Here is an 11,133-nt window from a genome sequence, read left to right on the forward strand (position 1 = left end):
TCCAAGCGCATGAAGGATTTTTGTCAGACAACGAAAATTTCAACAATTATATTTTGCGCAGTTCGTAAGCGTTGCGCAAAATATTTTTCTTCTTCTCAGAAGACATTGCAACGTGCATTAAAGCATTAATGAACTGAAAGTAAGGTAGCAAACGAGATGGTGAATATTAAGAATTACAAAATGTCCGAGAGCGCGGATGAAAGCGACATATACACTAAAAGGTGTATGTGTAGTTTGATAGGTGAGACATTGAAAATCTGAGATTATAGGCCACACATTTCCATGGATCTGTCGTGTTTGTCTTTAGTCTTGGGTTTTTTTTCCTTTGTGATATCCACAGTCCACTGGTCCGATTTGTTTCACAGTGACTTGGTCACATCGAGCACTTTGAGAAATGTGTATATGTACAGTGCTAATCACACTTGTCTATAACGCGCGAGCGTGCGGCTTTCTCCGGGGAGCGCTAGACTGGTGGCATTCGCGGAAACTAAACTAGTCACGTGGCGCAACATAGAACGGCCCGCTCAAGGGGTGTCCTTCCCACTCTATCAGCTTGATAAGCGATAAAAGTAAAGTGCTTTATGATATATTTTTGTTTTTTTATGACGACATCGTTGATACGCCTTCATGCTTTAGTTTGTTTATTGTACGAGCAATGATATTTTTAAAAAGCGTGCGAGCAGTCTTTCGCGTTCGCCGACAGCTGATAGAGTGGCAGGACACCCCTCGAGCGGGCCGTTCTATGTTGCGCCACGTGACTAGCTTAGTTTTCGCGAATGCCACCAGTCTAGCGCTCCCCGGAGAAAGCCGCACGCTCGCGCGTTATAGACAAGTGTGATTAGCACTGTACCTAAACCTGACTGAATTAATTTACTTTTTTTTCTCCAAAAATTTTCCTCTGGATAAGAATTGTAAGCAAAAATTTTGAAGACAATTTCGTCAAATCTGGTGAAATTTGAATACCAGTTTTGTGTCGGAGTCACTTTTCCATCTACCAACCCTGCTATAGCCCAAACACGGTCGAGCTTTTAGTCTTCCTACAAGACGCCAAAAAAACCGCAAGGAACCTCCAAGACATCACCAGATCATTAATCTTTAGAGGTTTAAAAGAAGCCTGACAAGAAACCAGCCGCGACATAAGCCTGAACAACGTACATTGCCTGCTGTGCCGGCTGCCACAAACAATTGAACACGCGTTCTTGCATTGTTGGGATGCTATATTTTGAAGGATGTTTTACAGCACACGCTCAAAAAATACGTGTGCATTGATCATTGCGCCATCCGCTTTCTCCCTGTAGAAACGGGTGTAAATGTTTCATACGATTTGTTTATGGCCTTAGGCTTGTATAGACTGTGAATATCACTTATTGCTGTATGGCGTGTTGAAGTACGCCCTAACTTGGCATACTTATTTTAGTAGAACTTGTGCTACAGATCCACAATGTATTGGAACGTAGTCAGACCTCACCCGAGTGGATCGGTCCGTTAGATGCTTTAATAGACATGAAGGAGTTTTAACACTGAAAACGGCCCTAAGCGTGGGCACGTGGTGTATCTTTCAGTCCTGATGTGTGTTTTTCTCACAATAAAGAAAACAAAAGAGGTGTGGCGCAGCGGCTATCGCACCGGGCTTGCATTCCGCTGTCTCAAGTTCCATCCCATTCGAGTTCTTACTGCTTAGGGTGTACCGCGGTGCTCTTGTGAACCATCATAGCGTTGGCATAAAATTTATTGTATTTTTAATTTTTATTTATTTTGTTTATTTATTAAACCTCAAATGCCCCAAATAAGGGGTATTACATGAGGTTAGTACGAAACATCAAAACATTTCTTTGATGAATCCCTTGAAAGGGGCGGGGTTGGAGTGGAGCACGGCGTCGGTGGACAGATCGTTCCAACCCTTCGCTGTCTGGCAGAAATATGAAAAAAAAAGATTATTGAAAACGAAATTATAATGCAATTAAGTGCAAAGGTGCAAGCGAGCTGGACAACATTGACGATAATAATCCCCGGAAAAGGGGAACAAGAGGTAAAACAGAATATAGTTCTGTGTTGCCAAAGAATAAAAGTATGACCAAAAACTTTTTTTTTCATTTGGTGGCATTTAGGAAAGGTTTGCATGCCAGTTAGTACACCATGTCATCTGGCGAATTCTGGTGAGATTGTGGGGGAAAATGCCTGATAAAATCAAGCAAGTGAAAACATTACCGGCACCGGATTAAAATATACATTGCTTAATCGCGCAAACAGCCGATTGATTAAAGTAGAATCGTAGAGCCAGACATCGAAAGGGCCAGATTAGAAAATACAGTTTTCATAACAGCAATCCGCGAGGGAGTGTACGTAATAGACCATTGTTATTTCAAAGAAACTGACGTGTTTCAAGCGCATGAAGAATTTTTTTGTCTGACAACGAAATCTTTCAACAATTATATTTTGCGCAGTTCATAAACGTTGCGCAAAACTTTTTTCTTGTGGAAATCGTCCTTTATGTTATTCTCCACATTTTTCTTCTTTTGACATTTGCATTTGTGACATTTGTCCCTCTTGTTCTCCTTCTCCAGGGATTATTGTCGTCATTGCTTTTTATCTTCATTTTTTTATATATATTCCTCCCCCCAGATTAAAAACTATCTTAATATTTGTTGTCACTTTGTCATCTCGCGGTAGGACAGAACCGCGAAGAACAAACAGGCAGGCAGGCTACCAGGGTAAGAACGCTTTGATCCGGGTAGGCGTGGAAGTATATATAGCGCTGCCACGGGCCAATGGCAAAACAGTTAATAAAACAAACAAACAGTAGATAACAGTATCGTCATGCTTCGGTGACGCTGCCGAAGTGATAACAATATTGAAACAGGCTTTGGGCATCACTGCTGATGATTTATAACTTTTGTCCATATATATTCATGTTCTTTTCCTCCACTCTCGCACACCGGCACAAAGTTACTTGGCGCGATCTCAATAGGGTGTGTTGAGGGCCTTCATTTTCGCGTTTCCTATTTTTGAAAAATGGGGGAGTAGAACTCGGGCGCTATTCTTACACCTGAAAATCCGGGGAAAATCGGGCTTTTCAAGGAGTCATTCCGGAATTCGTGTCTTGGCGGCTTATATTTAGAAACAAAATCAGCTAGTTCACATAAAATTAACTATAGCTTGTCGGTTTGAGTGTGTTAGTATTTTTACTAAGACTAAAAAATTCAAACAATCTACAAACAATACGCAGAAGCATAGTGTTTGAGCTCACATAATATTTCTTGTCTCCCACATTTTTGTTTTTACTTCTACATGAAGTCTATATGGATGGCTTACGGCCCGGCTCAGGCACCACTTTTTAACATTTCACCCCCACCGTACTGCCCAGTTTTTATTTCCCCACGAATGACCTGAGGTCATGGTGGCAAAAGAGCAATTCAAATCCGTTATAAAAAAATTTAATTTCCTCTTGAAATAGCGCAGGCCCTTTTATAACTTCAAACATTGCCGCCGCGATATTTGTTTGCTAGGGTATCGCGCAATAGCCTGATGCCAAATGATCACAGGGTCAGTACTGAGCTTCCACGGAATGCTTCCAGCCTCCAGGTACAATTTAGGCTCGTCTGAAACGAAAATGTGTCGGTGGTAACGCAAACGAGAAAATATATGTGTTCTTCGAACTAGCAACTTTGGGGACACATGTAAAAGTGATTTTAGAATGTCTACTAATTTCCAGACTTTCAGGTGGTTTTCGGCTCCAAGGAAAGTGGGTTTTCTCGTAAAAATCGGGCTAGCCGGGTTTTTATCAAACTCGTTTCGGGTGCAAAAATTGGAAATATCGGGATTTTAGCTGAAAACAAAAGACCCTGGGTATGATTCATGGTGTTTCTGCCTTTCTTCTGCCATTTTACTTTGGTATATCATATAAGAGCTATCTGGAGGTCCAGATAATATTTAAAACAAGGCAGCATGCCCTTCAGCTAACAAAACAAAGTGAACAAGCTTTGTAATATGATTATGGTTTTTGGTTCCCATCGCCAAAGTTGACAACATACACCGATGCGCAATTAGATAGGTGCAATCCACGTATCTATAAATGGCTTGTAGAATACGTCTGCCATGCTTATGTCTGAAGCCTACTGGTAACGTAGTGGAAGGTGAGATGTTCCACGTCAACGAACGTCTCGTGACTAATGGCTACGCTGTCAAGCGCCCAGGTCACATTTCAGCATAAAATGTAGCCTTTTGATTGTAGTTTGCCATTAACACCTACATCTAAACGGAGCATTTTTACTTTTAGAAAAACTTGCATCGCCGTGACGCACTATTGTGGAGTGTTGCCCGTATTTTTTAGCTACACGTGTAATATAAATATTCACTCTATATCTATGAAGACTGTAGTATAATATGAAAAACACCACTGACCACCGGAGCAGAGCCGTATATGTAGAGAGTTTGGTCAATGGGAGGTGCGGGCAGAGCCAGGGCGTGCACCAGACTCGGAAAGAGGGCTTGGCATGCTCTCTTGACCAACCAGAAGCCGAAAAGAATCCCCTAGCGGTGGTAGCGAGAAACAGTTCTGATCGAAGGTATACTTAGTAGAAGAGCGTGTTGGTTTAAGTCATGGATGAAGAAAGAATAAACAATTAAAACAGGGACAACACAATGAAAGATGTAGTTGTGTTGTCCCTGTTTTAATTGTTTATTCTTTCTTCATCCACGAAGGTATATGTTCGTAAATGGTTTTAATAAGCGCGTAAGAGTGAAATGTAGTAACTCTTCGTGGTTGAAAATAGGGCGCACGTGTTGTTTTGATCATGATCACGCAGAAAGATGTAAGAGACGAATGCGCCGCTCAAATCTGTTTTGCTCGGACAGAGTGTGACCGCTCGGACGGCAGATTCCCGGCCCTCGGTGCTTGGCGTACGGATTATGTCGATCGTTCCGCTAGTCGCACTCCTCCATCATCATTTTGGATGATCGTGATTGAAACATCACGTGTACCATATTTGCAGTCATTGAGAGTTACTCTAATGCAGTTATCAGGTTTGTTTCTCGCGACCACCGCAAGGGTATTATTTCCGGCTTCTGGTTGGTCACATTCGAAATTCTGAAGACGCCCTGGAACACGCCCAGCCCGCTTTCAGCCAATGGAGCCTCCTCATTTGTCTCCTACACTTCCCAACGAATGGCCAAACTCTCTACATATACGGCTCTGCGCCGGAGGACAGACTAAATATTTTCCTTGAACACATGTATCGGCAAACAATTCCATTTGTCAATGGTTTTTGACAAACATAAATAAGCGAAGGTATCAGGGTGACAGGGGTATGGCTTGATTCTATGTGGTGTCTTGAAGCCTGTTGAAAATTCCTCTGTATAAAACTTACGATACGTATAGCCTTCACAGCTATCATATAATAAAATATTCTGGCGTGCTAGTTGGCTATACATACTAAATTACATGTAATGCTAAGACAAGAACAGACGAAGAAGTGGATAGGATAGGCGCTAACTCACAAAGGACGGGTTTATATACAACGAGAAAGAAAAGGTGAACGAAGTGGCTGGTGTTGAAAAAGGAGAAGAAATAATTCTATTTTTAGCCGGGGCGTTCTAAGAAAGAAACGTTTTCTTGTTTATTTATTTATTTATTTGTTTGTTTATTTATTTACCCTGAAGGCCTGAGGCATTAGAGAGTGGAGTGGATTACATTTCATAAGATAGTGCAACATTGCGCAGCTACCAGTATTGACATATAAGAGGCTCCTAATCATACAATAATAGCTAAGGCGTTCTTGAAAAGATTGTGGTCTTCGATGGCTGCCGTAGGTGCGGGAAGGCGATTCCACTCACCTGATGTGCGTGGGAAAAAGGACTGAAGAAAGCGTTAGTTTTTCAGAGTGGAATTCCAACCTTAAAAGCATGATCCAACCTGGATGAGGTATACTGGGGAGGTAAAATAAGATCGTGGCGCAGATAGGGGTGATGAAAGAGCTTGTGAAATAGACATAGTCGAAATAATTTATGGTGATATGCTAAAGTTGGTAGGTTGAGGCTAGATTTCATTGAGCTTATGCTGGCAGTTCTGTTATAGTTAGATAGGATAAAACGAACTGAACTATTTTGAACCGTTTCAAGTGAACCTATTAAGTTTTCTTGGTAAGGATCCCACACAGATGAAGCATATTCAAGTTTTGAACGGATTAGTGTTTTATATAACAAAAGTTTTATGGACGAAGGGGCTTTTGTGAAGTTACGTTGGATTTATCCATGCATTCTGTTAGCGTTGTTAATAACATAAGAGATGTGATCGGTACAGGTGAGATCGGCTGTGATATGAATACCAAGGTATTTGTAATGTTGCGATCGGCCTTGGCCGGGGCCGCGTCTCTTCCTTCGCCCTCTCTTTGAGCCCGTCCGACCGTCTTGTTTAAATCGGAAACCACCCGTCTGAGCCGTTGTTGGTGCTGTTATGACCCGTCTCGATCTCCCTGTGTTTGTGAAAATCGACCTTGCATTCCGGTGCGGACGACGACCAAGCGAACGTCGAGAAGGTTGGCGTGCGATCCGAACCCTTTTCGCACGTTCGACCGAAACCGGAGAAGCGTTTTTCTTGGGCTCAAGGGCATCAGAACCGACGTTCCCGTCGGTGTGCTTTGTCTATGGCGCCTGCCTTGCGTATGCCTTCCCCGAGAACGTTGCCGCCGGCATGTTCTGTCTACGGCGTCTGCATTCCACGGAGGCGTCTGCATTCTACGAGAACGCCAGGCAGAATCCGACCCTGAACAGATGGACAGTCTGTTGTGTCTACCATACGCGAGACCCTCCTAGTCGCCCTCAATTCGGAGAAGAACAACGACCGAGCATCGGGGCCGAGAGGAAGAGGCTGACGTCGAGGCCAACTTTGGAATGCGGCACGAACCAACCAATGGCACGGCAGCTCCAGAACACCAATTTTATTATATAAGGACCTTTTCGCTGCCCATTCTGTGCTCTCCGACGATGTAGAAACTTCTGTATATATGTAATTAAACAGAGTTAATCGTGAGAGACCCTCCCGTCTCCTGCTGATGTTCCTTCCTGGAGTCAGTTTGCGATCCGTGTCTTCGCCTGGCCCTGCCTGAGGCTGCCTCAGGAACTCCTCGGTCGCAACAGTAAGTAGTGACGGAATCAAGGGCACGCTGATTTAGAAAGTAGGTGGGAAAACTATTTGCTTTTAGTAGGGTACGTTGTTGGGCTAGTTGGTTCATCTTAGTAAAACATCTAAAATAGCGCAACAGAAAGACAAGGACAAGAAGTATACAGCGCCTGTCCTGTATACTTCTTGTCCTTGTCTTTCTGTTGCGCTATTTTATATGTTTTACTATTTGCTTTTCTAGATACCCGCATATATTTGCATTCATTAACGTTTAGGTCCATATATCACGGTTTGCACCGTTCAGAGATGGCATTAATGTCCGACTAAAGGTTAGTTATATCATCTTCACAAGCTATTTCACGAAATACCACGCAGTCATCGGCAAAGAAGAGAATCTTAGAAGAAACGCAAAAAAGGTAGATCGTTTATGTACATAAGGAAAAAGGACCAAGAACAGAACCCTGTGGCACACCGGAGGGAACACCAGTTGGCTGCGAGTTAGAGTTGTTAGCTGAAACACACTGTGAACGGTTCAGAAGAAAACATTCGATTCATGCGAGATGTTTGTGATCAAGGTTAAGTTGATGTAGTTTATATAGTAAATGTTTCCGGCATACCTTGTTAAATGCTTTAGAGAAATCTAAAAAAATGCGATCGGCAAATGAGGAATGGTCAAGAATTAGGTTTAGTTTATGCGTAAAGGATACCAACTGAGTTTCAGAGGAGTAAGTTTTGCGGAAGCCATGCTGTGAAGGTGTGAAAAAGCAGTTCGATTCAAGAAATGTAACGAGATGCGAAAACAGAATGTGTTTAAGAAGTTTACAAGGAATGCTGGTTAGTGAAATGGGTCGGTAATTGGAAGGAGAAGACTTGCTACCTGATTTATGGAATGGAATCACTTCCCGACCTTCCATTTACCAAGAACATAACCGTTGTCAAGCGACTGCTGAAAAATCTTAGAACATATAACAGAAGAATAGACACTTGCACTTTTCAAAAACTTGGGATTAATTGAATCGCATCCAGGAGACGAAGAAGGTTTAAGTGACCTAATGAGGCTCTCTACACCAGTAGGTTCAATGAGTATGGGAGACATGACAAGGCAGTCAAAGCCATGAGTATCGGGTATCGGGACACCTGAAGTTACAGAAAAGTTGCATGAAAACATTTCATTCAGCACCACTGCACACTGGCTAGAAGGAATTACGTTTCCAATGCTGTCAACTAAATTGATCGTGACCTCATCTGTTGGTTGTATAACACACCAAATTTTTATAATGCCGTTTATTAACATTGATGGCAAAGTGCTTTGAAGAAATTCTTCCCTAGCATTTTTAGTGCAGCTACATATTCGTCGGAGGCATGCTTGTAAGCCGTCCAGTGGGCACCGTTACCAGATAGTTTAGCTAATCTATATAAGCGCTTCTTTTTGTTTGATAAACGTTTTAGGTTACGGCTATACCACGGAACATCACTATTAGATATGATGGTGAAAATGGGAATGGATTTATTCGTTAAATCATTCACTTTAGCCTCAAAAAATGTCCCAATTTCTTCGTACAGTGCGATTATCCAAACCATTCAAACATTATCAAGAAAAATGGACAGTTCATAATTAATTGCTTCAAAATTTGCTTTTGTATAGTACAAATATTTTTTTAAGATTCTTTGGTCGCGACAAGCTAATCTGGAAAGTAACCAAACAGTGATCGCTTAAGCCAGGCCAGTAACTAATCTCGGAGACAAGATCAGGCTGGGATGTCAAAACAAGATCAAGGGTGTTCGCGACAGATTGTGTTGTCCTTGTAGGTTGCTTAATAAGCTGTGTACAGGAAAATACAGAGCACAAGTTCAAGAATTTATTGGCTAAAGAGGAGACGGGGCGTATACACGTTTGCAAGTATGGCTTCAGGGCGCTGCCATCTTGCTTCGCTGGGGTGCGCTTGGAGGAGCCATAACCCGATTACGAAGCCTTGCTAAGGTGTCGTAATCGGATTATGGCCGCGCCTAAGAGCGCACCCCACTGAGAAAGATGGCAGCGCCCTAAGACCGGACTTGCAAACGTGTATACTGGGCGGTTCAGTGTTCCATGATATACGTGTTCGGAATGTTAAAATCGCCAAGCAGAGATAAAGGAAGCGTGGGGTATCGAGATGAAACTATATTAATTACACCATGAAGTTCGTCTACAAAAATTGTTAGACTAATAGGACTAAAACAGAGTTGATCAAAACAAAAAATAGTAAAAGTTAAACAAATGTAATGAATTTGAACTATATACAATTATATGTTTAAGAGGTTGAAAACAACCTCTAAACCGTGAAATGCGAAAATAAGATTGAAACAATTAAGTGATCGGCCATAGGTCGCCGATCAGTGCCTCGTACAGCCTACTGGCGACCTGAGTGATCGAGAGTGTCGCAGTGGTCGGCCTTCCACGATTGGCCGAATGCTGACTCTGACCTGGGCAAAGGATTTCTCATCGACAGAAATAAGAGTAATGTAAGAACTTCGATTTTCGACGGTGTTGTTTGTGTTGGTTTAAAGCGCATTGATTTCCAGCTTCCACCATGCTAATTACAAACACCACCAAAGTTGTTGTTCAGAAGGTAATGACGTCACGAGAGGTAACCATGGGAGGGCAACACCTAAACATCTTGCCGCTAATAATCCATTTTACACCAAACAGGCACCACAGCGAAAGCCATAACGGCGCGAGCGCAAGGACCCACCCAGTGCCCCCGCCCCCCCCCCCCCTCCCCCCCCCCCAACTCACGCGCTCTCGTGCACACGTAATTGCGAAGATCGTCATGTGTAGACAATTGCAAGCTGGGCGACTGGCCGCCGCCATGTTTCTGCTCGAGCAGGCACACCCGTGCGATTATAGCTTGCGACAGCTACGTTCACCCGCGTGTTACACGCGCTTGCACGCATGGGGCACCACTTGTGGCGCCATGCTTGCAATTGTCTATACTGATTCAGACTGGACGCTGCATAAATACGCGCACGTGATGTGAGCTGCACTCGTCACGTGCGTTTCTTCTTCGTCCTCGTCTTTTTTTCGCGCCAACTCGCCCAACTATCCATTCTTCTATGATAGCTGGAAAGTTTGTCGCCATCTGTGAGCGCGTCGGCGTGACGCGTCGGCGTCGCCGTCGGCGTAACCTCGTGGTGCATGATGGGAAACGTCCCATAATGCACCGCGGTTACGCGCCCGTTGCATTATGGGACGTTTCGCGTAATGCACCGCGCGGGAGGGGGGAGGGGGAAGGGGGAGGAGGAGGATGGAGGAGTAGGTGAAAGAGGGCGGAGGGGACGACTACCAGGGGGGATGAGGAGGGAGTTAGGGTATACCCTCCCCTCAGTACCCATCTTTCCTCCTCCTCAAGAGCCGCTCTCTAATGCCGTGTTACAGAGTGTTGTAAACGTCTTTCATTTTTTCCTTTCATCTTTTGGTACCTGCTCTCCCCCTCTATATTGACTTCGGGCCCTAACGGTGTGGTCAATAAATAAATAAATAAATAAATAAGGGGTAATCATAGGCGGCCATAACTGAGCCGGTGGCTGCCAATCCCGAGTTGACGGTGAGCTTTTCCTGTGATTTTGCAACGTGTATTCCTCCCCGTCAAGATTGCCGGGCTTAGCAGCCTGTAAGTGTGACTTCTCTTTGAAAGTGTGGTGTGAAGAGAATACTCAGTAGACCTCTCCAGAGAATCCCAGCAGACCTCGCGGCAAGGGGAATCGTAGGGCTGTTCCGATGCATGCATGTGCCTAGTGACACACGTCGTATTTCCTGGAAGCGGCAGGTTTTATTATCACTTATCTTTAAAACCTCATAACCTACACAAGAAATAAAAAAATAAAGCGAACGCAAATGGCAATTATATACTCTGTCCTGCTTTCCTACTGCCTTCTCTGCGTTCTAAAATCACGAAGGGTTAAACCAACGTCAACTTCTTCTTCGATTCCGGGATAATCTCGCGTGCCGTACATCGGAATTTCACAATGTCTTAAGC

The sequence above is a fragment of the Ixodes scapularis genome, unplaced genomic scaffold (genome assembly GCF_016920785.2).
Source record: "Ixodes scapularis isolate PalLabHiFi unplaced genomic scaffold, ASM1692078v2 ptg000720l_1___fragment_3__unscaffolded, whole genome shotgun sequence".
NCBI lineage: Eukaryota > Metazoa > Arthropoda > Arachnida > Ixodida > Ixodidae > Ixodes > Ixodes scapularis.